We start from the raw sequence: 19,808 nt of genomic DNA, 5'->3' as shown, positions 1-19,808 counted from the left end.
ATAATACGTGCAAGAACTGGCGAAACATGTTGGTGGCGGCACCCGGAAGATACCCGTTGCTCTTTGATGATATATGAACTCCAAAGACGATCGCGTCGATGGCTCATGCCAGAACCTTGACTGGATTCTTGCGTGTGACAGTGGTTCAGAAGAAGGAGCATCAGGAAAATGCCAACGATGACTCCTACTATTGTATTTGTAAAAACAACGACAAGGAGGTAAAATGCATGGAAGGAGGTGTCGAGGAATCACCTTCTTGAGTTAGGCTGTGCATGCACTATCAATGTATGGAGTAAGTTAGAATCAGAAACAGAATGGATAGCCTGAAAAATGAGAATGGACAAAAGAGTAACCACTTACAGATTGTGCTTTTGTAATACGAGGATGTGACGTGCCGATAAATTGGGAATAAACGACCGCAACGCAAATTCATAATTTAAAATGTTGGTAGCTGCCTATCAGGTCGGTGGTGTATAAGCCTGTAAAGAAGAAGGTACATGTGTCTTTGTTCTGGTTTTGCAGGTTTCTCTGTACCTTCACACTAAAGCCAGAGTACTTGTCCGTCCTAACCTCATAGGAGCAGCTCCACATGATGATCCTGCTGTAATTGGCCGCACCTTGTAGTAGCTGTAGCACGTAGCACCTGCGACAGGAGCATGCATGTCCGCGACATCCAGCAACGCCGGTCCCAGACGGCAAAGCAGCCATCCTCTGCATGCTCCGGGCTCCGGACGTGGACGGCAAAGCAGCCATCCTCTGCATGCTCCGGGCTCCGGACGTGAACTGGCACTGCGGCCCCATGGTGAGAAACTTGTACAAGTGTACAACGATGTCGGGTTCCTCGCGATGTCGTCGTAGTACCTGGACGGGGCTTCCATGTCCAAGTCCATATCCTCCAGCATCTCGTCGCCGAGCGGGTGGGCACGACGGTGCCGGTGCGGCCAAGCAAGCCTCGTTTCGCCTAAACTCTCTCACCCGTCGAGGGCCGCCAGCTGGTCCCCCGTCCTGCCATCGACGACGCACCTGGCGGCGGCGGGACTAAGAGGCAGAGCAATGAGGACACGGGCCGCCGCTGCTCCCAGAGGCCGCGCCACCACGAGGGGAGCGCGCCGGAGCAGGTGGCCGAGTTGAGCGGCAGCGCAGGCTTGTTGGGGAGCTCCGAGATGCGGTCCTCCCCGTCCCTGCGCACCACCGCTCCTCCACCTCGCTGGTGTGGATGGCCGACTGGAGCCGCAGCGCAGGCTCGTTGGGGAGCTCCGAGATTCGGTCCTCCTCTGTTCTTCTTAGGGCAACTCCAACTCAATGATCCATTTTATCGGATCCGCATCTCTTTCGGTCCATATGGACAGAAATCACGGTCTGACACATCGACGCAAATTGTGAGTTTTTCGGTCTACTTAAATCCATTCTCAAGTCCCAACCAATATTTGGGTTTGGTGTTAGAGTTGTGTCGAATATTATTGTACAAGTTAGGTTACAGTTGGACTTGGAATCGTACGGTGTGTAGACAGGATACAGAGTCGTGTCCAAGTAGGACACTTGTATCCTAGCCTTCTCATATATAGCAGGGCTAGACACACGATGTAACCTATGCCAACATAATAGCACGGGCACGCGGGGGAGCCGGCGGCGTGTGTCGGTGCCCGGGCGGCCGAAGTGCGGTATTGTAGCGGTGTCATGGGGAAGAGCGCCCGTAGTCATGCCCCGGGGATGTAGCCATATCGGTGAACCTCGTTAAAAAAACTCGGTAACAAGTGGTATCAGAGCCAAGGTGCCCGGAATGAATCTCGATAGACTCACGGGTGGTCGGTCATGGTTGGTGGGCTGGAAACACTGGTGTTAGCGGGCCCATGGATGACTGATGTGTGAGGGGGAGATTGTTGGGTCTAGTCCCACATCAGTTGTGGGGGGAGACATAACACGACTTATAAGGGCGCGGGTGTCCCCTCCTAACATGCTAGTCTTTTGGGGGAGAGGGCTCAAGGCCTGTCATAAGTCGGTGTTGCTCTCCGGTTGGCCCTGGTTGACGCATGTAGGTCGGAAACGCTGGTGATAGCGGACCCGGGATTGCGTAACAATTGGTATCAGAGCTCGTCGTATATGGCTCGGAGGAGTCTAGAGCTCGTCGTGGCAGGATCGTGCATACACAGGGCGTCAAGCAATGCATGAAGATGTGCGGGCGGACACGACGCGGGGTGAAGCATGGTTGCAGTCAAATAATTTCGGCTGGGTCGGACTGGACTGTCTGACGGATCGACGGGGATGTCGGTCAAAGCAGAAGACGACGGTGATTTCGGCGATGACGACATAGGAGCGTGATGCTAATGGTGGCCGACTTCTGGGGCGTGGAAACACGTGGTGCAGGCCTGAGGGCTTGTGCGGCTTCGACAAGACTATGGCGCAGGGTTGATTCAAGGCAGTGTACACATGAGAGAGCTTGAAGTCGACGGGGCGCGGGGGTGGCACGTACAACCATCATGGAGTCATGTTGAAGGTGGAGCTGGAGTCCGGTGGAAGACTTCACTCTGTGCTGATTGAGGGGCTACGGCGTAAGAATTCAGTGAGTCGAAGCCTATTTCAGCGGGATAGCGAGAGACACGTGGATCGAACTGGGTACCAGTGGTCTGATGGAGATGTGATACTCGACATCGGTCGGTGATGATCGATGGTTCTCTGCAGTGGAGGTTGAGGCAGTGTGGGCTAGCTACCTGGGAGTGTTGGGGAACGTAGTAATTTCAAAAAAATTCCTACGCACACGCAAGATCATGGTGATGCATAACAACGAGAGGGGAGAGTGTTGTCTACGTACCCTCGTAGACCGAAGCGGAAGCGTTGACGCAACGTAGAGGAAGTAGTCGTACGTCTTCCCGGTCCAACCGATCCAAGCATCGTTACTCCGGCACCTCCGAGTTCTTGACACACGTACAGCTCGATGACGCACCCCGGGCTCCGATCCAGCAAAGCTTCGGGGAGGAGTTCCGTCAGCACGATGGCGGGGTGACGATCTTGATGTTCAACCATCGCAGGGCTTCGCCTAAGCACCGCTACAATATGACCGAGGTGTAATATCGTGGAGGGAGGCACCGCACATGGCTAAGGAACGATCACGAAGATCAACTTGTGTATTCTAGGGTGCCCCCTGCCCCCGTATATAAAGGAGCCAAGGGGAGTGGGCGGCCGGCCAAGGAAGGGCGCGCCAGGGGGGAGTCCTACTCTCACCGGAAGTAGGACTCCCTTTCTTTCATAGTTGGAGAAGGAGAAGGGGGGAAAGAGGAGGAAGAGAGGAAGGAAAGGGGGGGGGGGGCGCCGCCCCCCTTCCCTTGTCCTATTCGGACTAGGAAGGGGAGGGGCGCGCGGCCACCTCCTGCCTCCTTCTCTCTTCTCCCTCAAGGCCCATGTAGGCCCAATAACCCCCCGGGGGGTTCCGGTAACCCCCCGGTACTCCGGTAAAATGCCGATTTCACCCGGAACGATTTCGATGTCCAAATATAGGCTTCCAATATATCGATCTTTATGTCTCGACCATTTCGAGACTCCTCGCCATGTCCGTGATCACATCCGGAACTCCGAACAACCTTCGGTACATCAAAATACATAAACTCATAAAGAAACTGTCATCGTAACTTTAAGTGTGCGGACCCTACGGTTCGAGAACAATGTAGACATGACCGAGACACGTCTCCGGTCAATAACCAATAGCGGGACCTGGATGCCCATATTGGTTCCTACATATTCTACGAAGATCGTTATCGGTCAGACCGCATAACAACATACGTTGTTCCCTTTGTCATCGGTATGTTACTTGCCCGAGATTCGATCGTCGGTATCCAATACCTAGTTCAATCTCGTTACCGGCAAGTCTCTTTACTCGTTCCGTAATACATCATCTCGCAACTAACTCATTAGTTGCAATGCTTGCAAGGCTTAAGTGATGTGCATTACCGAGAGGGCCCAGAGATACCTCTCCGACATTCGGAGTGACAAATCCTAATCTCGAAATACGCCAACCCAACAAGTACCTTTGGAGACACCTGTAGAGCACCTTTATAATCACCCAGTTACGTTGTGACGTTTGGTAGCACACAAAGTGTTCCTCTGGTAAACGGGAGTTGCATAATCTCATAGTCATAGGAACATGTATAAGTCATGAAGAAAGCAATAGCAACATACTAAACGATCGGGTGCTAAGCTAACGGAATGGGTCATGTCAATCAGATCATTCAACTAATGATGTGATCCCGTTAATCAAATAACAACTCTTTGTCCATGGTTAGGAAACATAACCATCTTTGATTAACAAGCTAGTCAAGTAAAGGCATACTAGTGACACTCTGTTTGTCTATATATTCACACATGTATTATTTTTCCGGTTAATACAATTCTAGCATGAATAATAAACATTTATCATGATATAAGGAAATAAATAATAACTTTATTATTGCCTCTAGGGCATATTTCCTTCAGTCTCCCACTTGCACTAGAGTCAATAATCTAGATTACACAGTAATGATTCTAACACCCATGGAGTCTTGGTGCTGATCATGTTTTGCTCGTAGAAGAGGCTTAGTCAACGGGTCTGCAACATTCAGATCCGTATGTATCTTGCAAATCTCTATGTCTCCCACCTGGACTAGATCCCAGATGGAATTGAAGCGTCTTTTGATGTGCTTGGTTCTCTTGTGAAATCTGGATTCCTTCGCTAAGGCAATCGCTCCAGTATTGTCACAAAAGATTTTCATTGGACCCGATGCGCTAGGTATGACACCTAGATCGGATATGAACTCCTTCATCCAGACTCCTTCATTGGCTGCTTCCGAAGCAGCTATGTATTCCGCTTCACACGTAGATCCTGCCACGACGCTTTGTTTAGAACTGCACCAACTGATAGCTCCATCGTTTAATGTAAACACGTATCCGGTTTGCGATTTAGAATCGTCTGGATCAGTGTTAAAGCTTGCATCAACGTAACCATTTACGATGAGCTCTTTGTCACCTCCATATACGAGAAACATATCCTTAGTCCTTTTCAGGTACTTCAGGATGTTCTTGACCGCTGTCCAGTGATCCACTCCTGGATTACTTTGGTACCTCCCTGCTAAACTTATAGCAAGGCACACATCAGGTCTGGTACACAGCATTGCATACATGATAGAGCCTATGGCTGAAGCATAGGGAACATCTTTCATTTTCTCTCTATCTTCTGCAGTGGTCGGGCATTGAGTCTTACTCAACTTCACACCTTGCAATACAGGCAAGAACCCTTTCTTTGCTTGATCCATTTTGAACTTCTTCAAAACTTTGTCAAGGTATGTGCTTTGTGAAAGTCCAATTAAGCGTCTTGATCTATCTCTATAGATCTTAATGCCCAATATGTAAGCAGCTTCACCGAGGTCTTTCATTGAAAAACTTTTATTAAAGTATCCCTTTATGCTATCCAGAAATTCTATATCATTTCCAATCAATGATATGTCATCCACATATAATATTAGAAATGCTACAGAGCTTCCACTCACTTTCTTGTAAATACAGGCTTCTCCAAAAGTCTGTATAAACCCAAATGCTTTGATCACACTATCAAAGCGTTTATTCCAACTCCGAGAGGCTTGCACCGGTCCATAAATGGATCGCTGGAGCTTGCACACATTGTTAGCTCCCTTTGGATCGATAAAACCTTCTGGTTGCATCATATACAAATCTTCCTCCAGAAACCCATTCAGGAATGCAGTTTTTACATCCATTTGCCAAATTTCATAATCATAAAATGTGGCAATTGCTAACATGATTCGGACAGACTTAAGCATCGCTACGGGTGAGAAGGTCTCATCGTAGTCAATCCCTTGAACTTGTCAAAAACCTTTTGCAACAAGTCGAGCTTTGTAGACAGTAACATTACCGTCAGCGTCAGTCTTCTTCTTGAAGATCCATTTATTCTCAATTGCTTTCCGACCATCGGGCAAGTCAACCAAAGTCCATACTTTGTTCTCATACATGGATCCCATCTCAGATTTAATGGCTTCAAGCCATTTTGCGGAATCTGGGCTCACCATCGCTTCTTCATAGTTCGTAGGTTCATCATGATCTAGTAGCATGACTTCCAGAATAGGATTACCGTACCACTCAGGTGCGGATCTTACTCTGTTTGACCTACGAGGTTCTGTAGTAACTTGATCTGAAGTTCTATGATCATCATCATCAACTTCCTCACTAGTTGGTTTTGACGTCACAGAAACCGGTTCCTGTGATGTACTATTTTCCAACAAGGGAGCAGGTATAGTTACCTCATCAAGTTCTACTTTCCTCCCACTCACTTCTTTCGAGAGAAACTCCTTCTCTAGAAAGGATCCATTCTTAGCAACGAATGTCTTGCCTTCGGATCTGTGATAGAAGGTGTACCCAGCTGTCTCTTTTGGGTATCCTATGAAGACACATTTCTCCGATTTGGGTTCGAGCTTATCAGGTTGAAGCTTTTTCACATAAGCATCGCAGCACCAAACTTTAAGAAACGACAACTTTGGTTTCTTGCCAAACCATAGTTCATAAGGTGTCGTCTCAACGGATTTTGATGGTGCCCTATTTAATGTGAATGTGGCCGTCTCTAAAGCATAACCCCAAAACGATAGTGGTAAATCTGTAAGAGACATCATAGATCGCACCATATCAAGTAAAGTACGATTACGACGTTCGGACACACCATTATGTTGTGGTGTTCCGGGTGGCGTGAGTTGCGAAACTATTCCGCATTGTTTCAAGTGTAGACCAAACTCGTAACTCAAATATTCTCCTCCATGATCAGATCGTAGAAACTTTATTTTCTTATTACGATGATTTTCAACTTCACTCTGAAATTCTTTGAACTTTTCAAATGTTTCAGACTTATGCTTCATTAAATAGATATACCCATATCTGCTTAAATCATCTGTGAAGGTGAGAAAATAACGATATCCGCCACGAGCCTCAACATTCATCGGATCACATACATCTGTATGTATGATTTCCAACAGATCTGTTGCTCTCTCCATAGTACCGGAGAACGGCGTTTTAGTCATCTTGCCCATGAGGCACGGTTCGCAAGTACCAAGTGATTCATAATCAAGTGGTTCCAAAAGTCCATCAGTATGGAGTTTCTTCATGCGCTTTACACCGATATGACCTAAACGACTGTGCCACAAATAAGTTGCACTATCATTATCAACTCTGCATCTTTTTGCTTCAACATTATGAATATGTGTATCACTACTATCGAGATTCATCAAAAATAGACCACTCTTCAAGGGTGCATGACCATAAAAGATATTACTCATATAAATAGAACAACCATTATTCTCTAATTTAAATGAATAACCGTCTCGCATCAAACAAGATCCAGATATAATGTTCATGCTCAATGCTGGCACCAAATAACAATTATTTAGGTCTAATACTAATCCCAAAGGTAGATGTAGAGGTAGCGTGCCGACCGCGATCACATCGACTTTGGAACCATTTCCCACGCGCATCGTCACCTCGTACTTTGCTAGAGTTCGCTTAATCCGTAGTCCCTGTTTCGAGTTGCAAATATTAGCAACAGAACCAGTATCAAATACCCAGGTGCTACTGCGAGCTCTAGTAAGGTACACATCAATAACATGTATATCACATATACCTTTGTTCACCTTGCCATCCTTCTTATCCGCCAAATACTTGGGGCAGTTCCGCTTCCAGTGACCAGTCTGCTTGCAGTAGAAGCACTCAGTTTCAGGCTTAGGTCCAGACTTGGGTTTCTTCTCTTGAGCAGCAACTTGCTTGCTGTTCTTCTTGAAGTTCCCCTTCTTCTTCCCTTTGCCCTTTTTCTTGAAACTAGTGGTCTTGTTGACCATCAACACTTGATGCTCCTTCTTGATTTCTACCTCCGCAGCCTTTAGCATTGCGAAGAGCTCGGGAATTGTCTTATCCGTCCCTTGCATATTATAGTTCATCACGAAGCTCTTGTAGCTTGGTGGAAGTGATTGAAGAATTCTGTCAATGATGCTATCATCCGAAGAGTAACTCCCAGTTGGATCAAGTGATTACAATACCCAGACATCTTGAGTATATGCTCACTAACATAACTATTCTCCTCCATCTTTCAGCTTTGCTCTGCCAGACGTTCTTAACGTCGTCAGTTGCATCAGCAGCAGGCCTGGCACCCAGCGGTGCTGCTAGGACGTAACTTTTCTGTGCAGCAATGAGGATAATCCTCAAGTTACGGACCCAGTCCGCGTAGTTGCTACCATCATCTTTCAACTTTGCTTTCTCAAGGAACGCATTAAAATTCAACGGAACAACAGCACGGGCCATCTATCTACAATCAACATAGACAAGAAAGATACTATCAGGTACTAAGTTCATGATAAATTTAAGTTCAATTAATCATATTACTTAAGAACTCCCACTTAGATAGACATCCCTCTAATCCTCTAAGTGATCACGTGATCCAAATTCAACTAAACCATAACCGATCATCACGTGAAATGGATTAGTTTTCAATGGTGAAGATCTCATGTTGATCATATCTACTATATGATTCACGCTCGACCTTTCGGTCTCCGTGTTCTGAGGCCATATCTGCATATGCTAGGCTCGTCAAGTTTAACCCGAGTATTCTGCGTGTGCAAAACTGGCTTGCATCCGTTGTAGATGGACGTAGAGCTTATCACACCCGATCATCACATGGTGTCTGGGCATGACGAACTTTGGCAATGGTGCATACTCAGGGAGAACACTTCTTGATAATTTAGTGAGAGATCATCTTAAAATGCTACCGTCAATCAAAGCAAGATAAGATGCATAAAAGATAAACATCACATGCAATCAATATAAGTGATATGATATGGCCATCATCATCTTGTGCTTGTGATCTCCATCTCTGAAGCACCGTCATGATCACCATCGTCACCGGCGCGACACCGCTCCATCGTAGCATCGTTGTCGTCTCGCAAATCTTATGCTTCTACGACTCTCGCTACCGCTTAGTGATAAAGTAAAGCATTACAGGGCGATTGCATTGCATACAATAAAGCGACAACCATATGGCTCATGCCAGTTGCCGATAACTCGGTTACAAAACATGATCATCTCATACAATAAAATTTAACATCATGTCTTGACCATATCACATCACAACATGCTCTGCAAAAACAAGTTAGACATCCTCTACTTTGTTGTTGCAAGTTTTACGTGGCTGCTACGGGCTTAAGCAAGAACCAATCTCACCTACGCATCAAAACCACAACGATAGTTTGTCAAGTTGGTGCTATTTTAACCTTCACAAGGACCGGGCGTAGCCACACTCGGTTCAACTAAAGTTGGAGAAACTGACACCCGCCAGCCACCTGTGTGCAAAGCACGGCGGTAGAACCAGTCTCGCGTAAGTGTACGCGTAATGTCGGTCTGGGCCGCTTCATCCAACAATACCGCCGAACCAAAGTATGACATGCTGGTAAGCAGTATGACTTATATCGCCCACAACTCACTTGTGTTCTACTCGTGCATATAACATCAAACCATAAAACCTAGGCTCGGATGCCACTGTTGGGGAACGTAGTAATTTCAAAGAATTTCCTACGCACACGCAAGATCATGGTGATGCATAGCAACGAGAGGGGAGAGTGTTGTCTACGTACCCTCGTAGACCGAAGCGGAAGCGTTGACGCAACGTAGAGGAAGTAGTCGTACGTCTTCCCAGTCCAACCGATCCAAGCACCGTTACTCCGGCACCTCCGAGTTCTTGACACACGTACAGCTCGATGACGCACCCCGGGCTCCGATCCAGCAAAGCTTCGGGGAGGAGTTCCGTCAGCACGACGGCGTGGTGACGATCTTGATGTTCAACCGTCGCAGGGCTTCGCCTAAGCACCGCTACAATATGACCGAGGTGTAATATCGTGAAGGGGGGCACCGCACACGGCTAAGGAACGATCACGAAGATCAACTTGTGTATTCTAGGGTGCCCCTGCCCCCGTATATAAAGGAGCCAAGGGGAGGGGGCGGCCGGCCAAGGAGGGGCGCGCCAGGGGGGAGTCCTACTCCCACCGGGAGTAGGACTCCCTTTCTTTCCTAGTTGGAGAAGGAGAAGGGGGGAAAGAGGAGGAAGAGGGGAAGGAAAGGGGGGGGCGCCGCCCCCCTTCCCTTGTCCTATTCGGACTAGGAAGGGGAGGGGCGCGCGGCCACCTCCTGCCTCCTTCTCTCTTCTCCCTCAAGGCCCATGTAGGCCCAATAACCCCCCGGGGGGTTCCGGTAACCCCCCGGTACTCCGGTAAAATGCCGATTTCACCTGGAATGATTCCGATGTCCAAATATAGGCTTCCAATATATCGATCTTTATGTCTCGACCATTTCGAGACTCCTCGTCATGTCCGTGATCACATCTGGAACTCCGAACAACCTTCGGTACATCAAAATACATAAACTCATAAAGAAACTGTCATCGTAACTTTAAGCGTGCGGACCCTACGGTTCGAGAACAATGTAGACATGACCGAGACACGTCTCTGGTCAATAACCAATAGCGGGACCTGGATGCCCATATTGGTTCCTACATATTCTACGAAGACCTTTATCGGTCAGACCGCATAACAACATATGTTGTTCCCTTTGTCATCGGTATGTTACTAGCCCGAGATTCGATCGTCGGTATCGAATACCTAGTTCAATCTCGTTACTGGCAAGTCTCTTTACTCGTTCCGTAATACATCATCTCGCAACTAACTCATTAGTTACAATGCTTGCAAGGCTTAAGTGATGTGCATTACCGAGAGGGCCCAGAGATACCTCTCCGACATTCGGAGTGACAAATCCTAATCTCGAAATACGCCAACCCAACAAGTACCTTTGGAGACACCTGTAGAGCACCTTTATAATCGCCCAGTTACGTTGTGACGTTTGGCAGCACACAAAGTGTTCCTCTGGTAAACGGGAGTTGCATAATCTCATAGTCATAGGAACATGTATAAGTCATGAAGAAAGCAATAGCAACATACTAAACGATCGGGTGCTAAGCTAACGGAATGGGTCATGTCAATCAAATCATTCAACTAATGATGTGATCCTGTTAATCAAATAACAACTCTTTGTTCATGGTTAGGAAACATAACCATCTTTGATTAACAAGCTAGTCAAGTAGAGGCATACTAGTGACACTCTGTTTGTCTATATATTCACACATGTATTATGTTTCCGGTTAATACAATTCTAGCATGAATAATAAACATTTATCATGATATAAGGAAATAAATAATAACTTTATTATTGCCTCTAGGGCATATTTCCTTCAGGGAGACTCGACCAGGACAGCAGAGGCTTGACGCGGTGATAGCAGCAAGGCGTGCGGTAAGCACGGGATACAGCGACAGGCCAAGGCACTGGTGGTCAGACATGTGGTCAGACAAACTGTGCAGGGGGTGCTGAAGCAGTGTTGACGAGTACCGGATTCAAGTTGGTGACTGGGCCTATCGGTGCTAGTTGATGGACATGAGTTGACCGTGGAGAATCTGAGAAAGTGGTGGAAAGTCTGAAATTGTCAAAAGCTGAGAGAGTACATGACCATATATTATGTGGTGTTCAGTGCACATGGCAAAGTGCGGATGACAAGTACAGAAGGAGGCAGAGTGCTATAGCTGTGGGACATGTCAGAGACTATCCAGGAAAAAGGATGAGACAAATGTGAATTTGACTCAGGGTGACACAGGGCGACGGTGAAATTCCTTCAAGTTTCAGACAGACGGTCAAGAAAGAGCGGTGATGTTGAGTTCAGGTAACTCTTGTATGTGACATCCAATATGTGAGTTGTTTATTTTAACGCAGATAAGTTATCAGTGTGTGATGGCATTGAACGGAAACTCCGGAAGTTGGGAGCATAAAGTAGACAATGAAAAACTTATTTTTTCTCAAGTGTTGACTGTGAAGAAGACAAGAAGGGACTACAGTTGCAGGTGGAGTCACATGGATTCTGGGAGTAGCAACGGTGCTCATGGCGTATCTCAAGTCCAATGTACATGGAGGTTCGACACACAGACAAATTCAAGGTGGTGGAGAATATTCTCCAAGGTGGAGTTTGTTAGAGTTGTGTCGAATATTATTGTACAAGTTAGGTTACAGTTGGACTTGGAATCGTACGGTGTGTAGACAGGATACGGAGTCGTGTCCAAGTATGACACTTGTATCCTAGGCCTCTCATATATAGCAGGGCTAGACACACGATGTAACCTATGCCAACATAATAGCACGGGCACGCGGGGGAGCCGGCGGCGTGTGCCGGTGCCCGGGCGGCCGAAGTGCGGTATTGTAGCGATGTCATGGGGAGGAGCGCCCGTAGTCATACCCCGGGGATGTAGCCATATCGGTGAACCTCATTAACAAATCTCGGTGTCGTGCCTCGTGTGATTGCTGGGTCCTCGGTAGATCGATGGAGCGCCTCGGATTTATTCTAACATTTGGTATGCGTCTGCGCAGATAAGTAGCAGACGTGTGCGGCATCCTCACATGTCCTCCCTTGGCCCGCCCATCAGTGGCACACGGGCGTCATTCTTTTCCAAAACTCTCTCGCCCTTCTACAATGGCCGACACCAAACCATGTCGCCGCCCTCTCCTAGCTGCCACTCCCAAAGAAGCCGAAGTTGGTGCACACCTTGGAGGAGACGATCGACAAAGAGGGCTGCCCTGAGGAAGGAGGCGGAGAAAAAGAAGTCGGCCGCCACCATTGCAGAGAGCGACAACCCTCATCGCCAAGGCCATGCAACATGCCTTCCTCATGCTAGGTTCCCGTGGCTCACCGACCATTCTCGTCGCCGCTGCTGGGGCCACGACTAGCACGAGCTCGTTGGTTGCCCGCCCGCCGCCTCCAGAATCGCCATGCACCTCGACAACGTTGACAGGGTCCCAGACCCCCCCTCCCGGGGGGGGGGGGCTAACATAAAGGAGGCCGGCCTTGGCCTTGACCAGGGCCCACCAGGCCCAAAGGGAATCATGGAACCCTAGGGAGGTGAAGGTGATGAGCGTGTTCCCCAAGGAAGAGGGCGGCGACCGAATTGATCTCATCTCCGCCTGTGTAAACCCTAGGCCTCTCATGTCTATATAAAGGGAGGCCTAGGTCCTCATTAGCGATCCAATCTGAAACCTAACTCTCGATAGACATCTCAAACACCATTGTATTCTTCGCAAGATGTATCCCCTCACCATGAATATCAAGACAAAGCAGGATGTAGGGTATTACTATTCGGAGGCCCGAACCTGGGTAAATTGTGTGTGTAGATCCCATTCCAGTACTTCCAGTCTCGTCATGAACCCTACTGAGGGATATAACGGGAATTTTCTCCGTCAGTTGGCGCGCCAGGCACGGGCGACGTTAACCGGAGAACAAACCCGTCTCGGAGAATCATTAGAGGTCCACGATCTCTCACCAGGCCATTGCGTCACGTTCGACTCCTTTGAGCTGGTCGCTGATGGATCAGGGCAATTCCTAGACATCTCACCTTCACGCTATGTCAAACGCGTGTACAACGGGGCAGGCCCAAGAGGTCTATGGTCGCCCCACTCACCCCGCATGGAGATGCATCGTACACCCTCCATGGTGCTACGAGGCCTCCTGCGGGACCTCTGTGAACATGATATTCACGGCGGCTGACACACACCGAAACCAGAAGATCGCCAGACGTGTGATCTACACAACGGGGGAAGTAATCAGCGAACAATTGACATTTTCCCAAAAGTCAATCACCTTGGATGTCGGGGATATCCCCGAAGACGTCGTACAACCAGGAAAGCACGCCCTGGTACTGGATCTCGTCGTGGGGGAGTTGCCGCCTCTCACATGTCCTGATGGATGAAGGCAGCGGCATCAACATTATCTTCACCGACACCCTGTCAGGACTACGGAGGTCAAATGTAGGCTTCCATGGGGTGTTACGGGGTTGCCTGATCCATCCCTTAGGGCGGATTGAACTCGAGGTTGTCTTTGTGGACGAGTTAAATTACTGTAGAGAAACCATCCAGTTTGAGATCGCCCCCTTCCAAAGTGGCTACCATGCGATCTTGGGCAGACCGGCCTACGTAAAATTCATGGTGGTTGACACGTCTCCAACGTATCTATAATTTTATTGTTCCATGCTATTATAGTATCAATCTTGGATGTTTTATATGCATTTATATGCTATTCTATATCAATTTTTGGGACTAACCTATTAACCTAGTGCCCAGTGCTAGTTGTTGTTTTTTGCTTTTTAGAAAATTAATAACAAACTAAGTTCAAACAGAGAAAAATCTTTGGATTAATTTTTTCTGGACCGGAAGCGACCCATGAAGGTTCGGGAGAAGACCAGAAGAGTCACTAGGGAGTGACTGTTGGGAAATGTTACATGGAAAACAAAAAAAATATTCTACGCACACACAAGATCTATCAAGGAGATGCATATCAACGAGAGGGGAGAGTGTGTCTACGCACCCTCGTAGACCATAAGCGGAAGCGTTTGGCAACGCGGTTGATGTAGTGGAACTTTCTTCGCGATCCAACCGACCGAGTACCGAACGTACGGCACCTCCGCGTTCAGCACACATTCAGATCGGTGACATCCATACCTTCTTCATCCAACAAGACAGCGAGGTAGTGAATGAGTTCTGGTAGCACGACGGCATGGCGACGGTGATGTTGAAGTTACTCCATAGGGCTTCGCCTAAACACTACGAAATATGACCGGGGGTATAAACGGTGCTGGGGGGCGCCACACACGGCTAGACAATTGTCTGGGGTGTGCTAGGCGCCCCCCTCCACATATATATAGGTGGGAGGGAGAGGGGAGAGGCCATGGGGCGCCCTAAGTAGGTCTGAATACTACTTGGGCTCCTGCCCTTGGCCGCGGCCCCCTGCCATATTTGTCGGAGGGGGGAAGGAAAGGGGGAAGAGGAAGGAAGGGTGAGGCCGAATCCCCCTTTCCTTTCCCCACTAGGGCGGCTGCCATGGGGGCACGCCAGCCCCTTGTGGGATGGTGTGCTCCCCTCTTATGGCCCAATAGGCCCACTAACCTCCCGAGGCTGTCTGGTACCCCCTCCGCTACTCCGATGATCACCCGGTACACCCCGAAACACTTCCAATGTCTGAATACCATCGTCGTATATATCAATCTTTACCTCTCGACCATTCCGAGACTCCTCGTCATGTCTGTGATCACATCTAGGGCTCCGAACAACATTCGGTGACCAAATCATATAACTCATATAACACTATATCATCAATGAACGTTAAGCGTGCGGACCCTACGGGTTCGAGAACTATGTAGACATGACCGAGACACCTCTCCGGTCAATAACCAATAGCAGAACCTTGATGCCCATATTGGTTTCTACATATTCTATGAACATCTTTATCGGTTGAACCGCTATGACAACATACGTAATTCCCTTTGTCCATCAGCATGTTACTTGCCCGAGATTCGATCGTCGGTATATTCATACCTAGTTCAATCTCGTTACTGGAAAGTATCTTTACTCGTTCCGTAATACATCACCTCATGACTAACTCCTTAGTCGTTTGCTTGCAAGCTTTATGATGTGTATTACTGAGAGGGCCCAGAGATACCTCTCTGATACTCGGAGTGACAAATCCTAATCTTGATCTATGCCAACTCAAAAAACACCTTCGGAGATGCTTGTAGAGCATCTTTATGATCACCCAGTTATGTTGTGACATTTCATAGCACACAAGGTATTCCTCCGGTATCCGGGAGTTGCATAATCTCATAGTCGAAGGAATATGTATTTGACATGAAGAAAGCGATAGCAGTAAACTGAACGATCATTATGCTAAGCTAACGGGTGGGTCTTGTCCATCACATCATTATCCTAATGATGTGATCCCATTATCAAATGACAACACATGTCTATGGTTAGGAAACCTTAACCATCTTTGATCAACGAACTAGTCTAGTAGAGGCTTACTAGGGACACGGTATTTGTTTATGTATTCACACATGTATTTAAGTTTCCGATCAATACAATTCTAGCATGAATAATATACCTTTATCATGAATAAGGAAATATAAAATAACAACTTTATTATTGCCTATAGGGCATATTTCCTTCAGTCTCCCACTTGAACTAGAGCCAATAATCTAGATTACATTGTAATGAATCTAACACCCATGGAGTCTTGATGCGGAGCATCCCTCGCTCATCCCCATGGACGTATCTACATCTCCCTCAACACCACTTGGACCCATGACAAGAGCTAGAGCAAAGGCTATTGAAGATAAGGTGAACTCGCTCCTTTTCGAAATCCCTCTTCCTACTCACGAGACTTGGCTACTACCTCATATGGACACTCTGTGTGTGATCAGGTACCTGGAGGAGAGCCACGGGACAGCTACACCCAATGGCCAAGGTGGCAAGGACGTCAAGTATGGACATCAAGAAGAAAGGCCGTTTGTGAAGCTACAGGCACCGGACGACCGGCCGGCCCCGGACGTCCGAGCCCTGGGAGATGCTACAGCGAGGGAAGGAAGACAAGACAGAGCTACAGGCCACGGACGACCGGCCCTTCCCGGACGTCCGACGACGCCCAGGGCCACGGACGACCGACGCCCTCCGGACGTCCGGCAGCTGGGTACCCGAGAGGAAATTAACGAAAGACCGAAGCCACCGGACGACCGGGCGACCGGGACTAGAGCTGAATTTATGGAAGTCCGACAACCCCGGACGTCCGGACCATTCCGAAGCCCCGGACGTCCGACGCCTTCCGGACGTCCGACACCTGAGTGCTGATTTCGTGTTGGGCCGCAGCCCATGTACCTCTTCGGCCCCTAGACTATATATACTCTTTCGTCCCCACCTTTCTAGGGTAGCATTGGTTTAGCTCATATTTGTGTGAGAGCCTTGCTCATCCACTTGGTTACTTCTCCTCGGAGCTCACGACCTCTTCGGAGAAGATCCCCCAAGCGGATTCAAGACCCCTTTCTAGGGAAGACCATCAAGACCTCCTCACGGAGAAGGACGGTTCCTTTGTATCCTTACCTTTGTTGATTGTGGATCATGTGTTACTCTTTGTTCTCGGTGATCTAGCACTTGTGTGATTGATTCCTTGTCGGTTTAGTGATTCCCTCTCGTTTTCCCCGTGTTTCCCCTTTGTGCTTCCGTGTGTTCTTCGTGATTCCCTGTAGGATCCACTCCAAACATGAAAGATCATCACCTTAGGGTTCCGCCCTACATCAAGTCTTGGTGCTGGTCGTGTTTTGCTCGCAAAAGAGGCTTAGTCAACGGGTCTGCCACATTCAGATCCGTATGTACTTTGCAAATTTCTATGTCTCCATCCTTGACCTTTTTCACGAATTGAGTTGAAGCGTCTCTTGATGTGTTTGGTTCTCTTGTGAAACCTGGATTCCTTCGCCAAGGCTATTGCTCCAGTGTTGTCACAAAAGATTTTCATTGGACCTGATGCACTGGGTATTACACTGATACGTCTCCATCATATCTACTTTTCCAAACTATTTTGCCCTTGTTTTGGACTCTAACTTGCATGATTTGAATGGAACTAACCCGGACTGACGTTGTTTTCAGCAGAATTGCCATGATGTTATTTTTGTGCAGAAAAACAAGTTCTTGGAATGACCTGAAACTTCACGGAGATAAGTTTTGGAATAAATAAAAAATATTGGCGAAAGAATCAACCGAAGGGGCCCACACTTTACGATACGGAGCCGCCGCCAAGCCCTGTTCTTCCTCATGAGGGCAGATCTGGAGTCAGTTTTGGGCTCCGGAGAGGGAAAATCATCGCCATCGTCATCGTCAACCATCCTCCATCACCAATTTCATGATGCTCACTGATGTCGCTTGAAGCTATGTCGGTATTTCCCCAAAGAGGAAGGGATGATGCAGCACAGCGACGGTAGGTATTTCCCTCAGATATGAAACCAAGGATATTGAACCAGTAGGAGAACCAAGCAACACAACATAAACACACCTTGCACACAAATAACAAATCCTTGCAACCCGATGTGTTAAAGGGGTTGTCAATCCCTTCCAGGTACGACACCTCAAGATAGGGAAACGGACGTGAGATAAAATTGTAGTAGATTGATAGATCGAACGCCAAATAAAATAAATAAAAATAAATTGCAGCAACGTATTTTTGTATTTTTGGATTAATAGATCTGAAAATAAATGCAAAGGAAAAGTAGATTGCAAAGGCAAATATATGAGAAAGAGACCCGGGGGGCGTAGGTTTCACTAGTGGCTTCCCTCGAGAAAAATAGCAAACGATGGGTGAAGAAATTACTATTGGCCAATTGATAGAACTTCAAATACTCATGACGATATCCAGGCAATGATCATTATATAGGCATCATGTCCAAGATTAGTAGACCGACTCATGCCTGCATCTACTACTATTACCCCACACATCGGCTGCTATCCAGCATGCATCTAGTATATTAAGTTCATGGAGAATTGGAGTAATGCAATAAGAACGATGACATGATGTAGACAAGATGTATCTATGTAGAGATAGACCCCATCTTTTTATCCTTAGTAACAACGATATGTACGTGTCGGTTCCCCTTCTGTCACTGGGATCAAGTACCGTAAGATCGAACCCACTACAAAGCACCTCTTCCATTGCAAGATAAATAGATCAAGTTGGCCAAACAAAACCCAAATATCGAAGAATAAATACGAGGCTATAAGCAATCATGCATATAAGAGATCAAATAAACTCAAATACTTTCATGGATATAAAAAGATAGATCTGATCATAAACTCAAAGTTCATGGGATCCCAACAAACATATCGCAAAAGAGTTACATCATGTGGATCTCCAAGAGACCATTGTATTGAGAATCAAATGAGAGAGAGGAAGCCATCTAGCTACTAACTATGGACCCGAAGGTCTACAAAGAACTACTCACGCATCATCGAAGAGGCACCAATGGTGGTGGTGAACCCCATCCGAGATGGTGTCTAGATTGGATCTGGTGGTTCTGGACTCTGCGGCGGCTGGATCAATATTTCGTCGACTCCCCTAGGGTTTTGGGAATATTGGGGTATTTATAGAGCAAAGAGGCGGTCTGGGGGGGTGGTACCTCTTGAGCATGCATTGGTTTTCCCTTGAAGAGGAAAGGGTGATGCAACAAAGTAGCGTAAGTATTTCCCTCAGTTTTTGAGAACCAAGGTATCAATCCAGTAGGAGACTACACGCAAGTCGCCTAGTACCTGCACAAACAATCAAGAACCTTGCAACCAACGTGATAAAGGGGTTGTCAATCCCTTCAAGGCCACTTGCAAAAGTGAGGTCTCATAAAGATAGCAAGATAAATACTTTTGGTATTTTTGTATAGATTGAAAAGTAAAGATTGCAAAATAAATAAATAGTAAACTAGAATTTTAGATCGGAAACCTATATGATGGAAAATAGACCTGGGGGCCATAGGTTTCACTAGTGGCTTCTCTCATTATAGCATATATTACGGTGGGTGAACAAATTCCTGCCGAGCAATTGATAAAAAAGCGCATAGTTATGAGAATATCTAGGCATGATGATGAATATAGGCATCACGTCCGTGTCAAGTAGACCGAAACGATTCTGCATCTACTACTATTACTCCACACATGAACCGCTATCCAACATGCATCTAGAGTATTAAGTTCATAAGAACAGAGTAACGCATTAGGCAAGATGACATGATGTAGAGGGATAAACTCAAGCAATATGATATAAACCCCATCTTTTTATCCTCGACGGCGACAATACAATACGTGCCTTGCTGCCCCTACAATCACTGGGAAAGGACACTTCAAGATTGAACCCAAAG

The sequence above is a fragment of the Triticum aestivum genome, chromosome 1B, assembly GCF_018294505.1.
Source record: "Triticum aestivum cultivar Chinese Spring chromosome 1B, IWGSC CS RefSeq v2.1, whole genome shotgun sequence".
Lineage (NCBI taxonomy): Eukaryota > Viridiplantae > Streptophyta > Magnoliopsida > Poales > Poaceae > Triticum > Triticum aestivum.
Note: the sequence above shows the minus strand (reverse complement) of the source record.